Here is a 3,685-nt window from a genome sequence, read left to right as displayed (position 1 = left end):
AAAAGGCTTGGCGCCTGTGGCTCAAGTGGCTAAGGCGCCAGCCAATACACCTAAGGTGGTGGGTTCGAATCCAGCCTGGACCTGCCAAATAACAATGATGGCTGCAACCAAAAAATGGCCAGGTGCTGTGGTTGGCGCCTGTGGTCCCAGCTACTTGGGAGGCTGAGGCAGGAGACTCACTTGAGCCCAGGAGTTGGAGGTTGCTGTGAGTTGTGATACCACAGCACTCTACCCAGGGGGACAGCTGGAGGCTCTGTCTCAAAAATAAAGAAAAAAGAAAAAAAAACGAAAAAGAAAAACAAAGCAAAACAAGAAAATAGCCTTAGCGTTTACAAATTAGTAAGTTAATAAGCTTACTTAAATATAACTAAGAAGTGTTCTAGTAAAATCTATTTTATCATAAGGAAGTATATCAATGCAAGCAATATGGCCAATAAATAGTAAAGGAGGTCAAGACCAGGAAACGGAAGTGGCAATGGGAGGGAAAGAGTAGTGATTTCTCGACTACAGTAATGAACACCCAGTAATATGCAGTCAGTGGAGGAAGATGAGGGGGCAAGAGAACCATTTAAATCTATCAAAAATATCTCTACAGTTTTTAAAATGCACTTTATTTTTAGAGCATTTTAAAGTTCACAGAAAAATTGAGTAGAAAGCACAGAGATTTCCCATGTAGCCCTTGCCCCAACACATGCACAACCTCCCCCATTATCAGTATCAGATCAAAGAGGTACATTTGTTACAACTGATTTACCCACAATGACACATCATCATCCAAAGTCCATAGTTTACATTAGGGTTCACTCGGTGTCGTACCTTGTATGTGGTCAGACAAATGTATATTGACACACATGCAGCATTCTAGTATCATACAGAATAATTTCACTGCCCTAAAAATCCTCTATGTTCTGCCTATCAATCCCTCCTTTTCCTCTAACCTTTGACAACCATTGATCTTTCAGAATGTCAGAGTTGGCATCAGACAGCATATAGCCTGATTAGCTTTTTTCATTTAGTAGCATGCATTTAAGGTTCTTCCATGGCTTTTCATGGCTTGACAGCTGACTTGTTCTTAGTACTGATTAATATTCCATTGTCTGAAGGTGCCACAGTTTATCCACTCACCTACAGAAGGACGTCTTGGTTGGTTCTCAGTTTCAGTAATAAAGCTGCTGTGAACGTTGTGTGTAGGTTTTTATGTGGATATAAATTTTCAACTCATTTACGTAAATACCAAGGGATATGACTATGGATCATACAGTAAATATGGTAGGAGTATTTTTTTTATTTTGTAAGTAACTGCCAAACAGTCTTCCAAAGTGGCTGTGCCATTTTGCACCTCCATCAGCATGAATGACAGTTCCTGTTGCTCCACATCCTTTCTAGCATTTGGTGTTTCTATATAGTCTTTTTTTTTTTTTTTTTTTTTTGATACAGGGTCTGGCTCTGTTGCCCTCCCTGCTAGAGTGCAGTGGCATCATCATAGCTTACTGCAGCCTTAAACTCCTGTGCCCAAGTGATCCTACTTCCCCAGCCTCCCAAGTAGCTGGGAATAGACACCTGCCAGCACACTTGGCTAATTTTTTTTTTCTTTTTGGCAGAGACAGGGTATAATACTCTTACTCTTACTCAAGCTGGTCTTGAACTCCTGGCCTCCAGAAATCCTCCCAGCTTGGCCTCCCAAAGTGCTAGGATTACAGGTGTGAGCCACCATGCCTGGACTCTCTACAGTCTTTAATCTTGCAGTTTAACACAAATTCATAACAGAGATGAAGACACACATTTTGTATCCAGCAGTGAGGAATGGGGCCTTGGGAGGATACAGTACAGAAAGTATGATAGAAAAGCTCTGTGAAAAAAGGCCATGGTTTTTTTTTTCAGTGATAGTTCAATTATTTATACAGGAAATGTTTATATGTTTATAACAGCTTTGGGGACAATAGTACTATTGATTGATTCTAAATTGGTTTATATTCTGAGTTCTTTTTTTCATGAATAATAACATCATAAGACACACACGTGCATCTCACTGCCTGGCAACCAATGTCACATTTGAGTGAACTAGGACAAGTTACTTGATTTTCGCCCTTATTTTATCTCTTGTAAGTACAGTTGAGCTACATAACCTGGAAAGTTTTTTCCAATTTTTTAATTAATTAAAATTAAGTCCATATATTCCTTCACAAAACAGAAATGACCCCAAATAGGCAGTGCCTGTGGCTCAAAGGGTAGGGTGCTGGCCCCATATACTGGAGGTGGCGGGTTCAAATGCAGCCCCGGCCAAAAAAGAAAGAAAGAAATGACCCCCAAAACAAATGTGATCTCAATGGGATGTTTCCAAAAGGAGGAGAGTTTCCCATTTTTTAATTTTTTTGAGATATGGTGTCACTGTGACACACAGGCTAGAGTGCAGTAGTGAGATCATAGCTCCCTGTAGCCTAGAACTTTGGGGCTCAAATGCTTCTCCTACCGCAGACTGCTAAGTAGGTGGGACTGTAGGCTTTCACAACCATAAGCCAGCTCATTTAAAACAATTTTTTTTGTAGAAATGAAGTCTCACTACATTTCCCAGGCTGAGTATTCCCTTTAAAAGACAATGAATATACTTCAACTAAGATCATCCTTCTTGTTTCCTTACATTACTAAGTAATAAATCATATATTTTTTCCTAATCAAGTTTAAATATGGAGCCTGAACAAATAAAATGTCAAGTTACCTTTTCTTTTCACTAGCGTGTTTGTTTAAACAGCAGATGAGTGACTGTAATCTCATTGAGATGAGTGAATTCCCTTCATCTATTCAATGTATTAAACATATTTTGTACCTATTATGTGACTTGTCATACGACATAGTAAATATTTTTTTCTTTGTATGATCTGAATGCGTGAATGCAACACTTGAAAAGTCAGTGTGCCCCAACAGTTGTAAATGTAAAATAAATATAATATGTGAAATTAATTATGGTTCCTAAGCCTCCATTTTTAAAAATCAGTTTCCAGATTTTTTATTTCTCTATATATGAGGGTTTTCAATTAAGTTTATTTAGTTGTCCTAGAAAAAGTGCTACATACATCATTATTTTTTTTCTTTTTTTTTCTTCTTTTTTATTAAATCATAGCTGTATACATTAATACTATCATGGGGTACAGAGTGCTGTTGCTATATACAATTTGAAATACTTTCATTCAATTGGTTAACATAGCCTTCATGTCATTTTTTAGTTATTGTGTTAAGACATTTATATTCTACATTTAGAGAGATTCATATGTACCCTTATAGGATGAACCATACATACCTCATTGTTGAATATCACTTCAAAGTGGGAAGCTATGATCTGACGCCGGCGCCTAGTTCACCTTTCAAAGCAATTTTGGAACTCTTTTTCAGGAATGCCCATCAGGCCTGTCATCATATGAAATCTGACAATTAAGTTCATGAACTTGCCACCTGGTGCTTATGTTGGCAGTACTGTACAAACAACTTGGTAAGGTTTTATAATCCTGGTATATCAGCATCTCACACGCGTGCTCATGTTGATGTGTGGTGGTGTCTTTGCTGAGTGACATTCATTATTGTTTTTGCATGCCATGTGACAACAGCTTTGATGGCTGTTCCAGAAAAAGTGTTCCGGCTCAGCACCTGTGGCTCAAGTGGCTAAGGAGCCAGCCACAAACACCTAAGGTGG

Source organism: Otolemur garnettii, unplaced genomic scaffold (genome assembly GCF_000181295.1).
Source record: "Otolemur garnettii isolate 467f Iridium unplaced genomic scaffold, OtoGar3 scaffold00072, whole genome shotgun sequence".
NCBI lineage: Eukaryota > Metazoa > Chordata > Mammalia > Primates > Galagidae > Otolemur > Otolemur garnettii.
Note: the sequence above shows the minus strand (reverse complement) of the source record.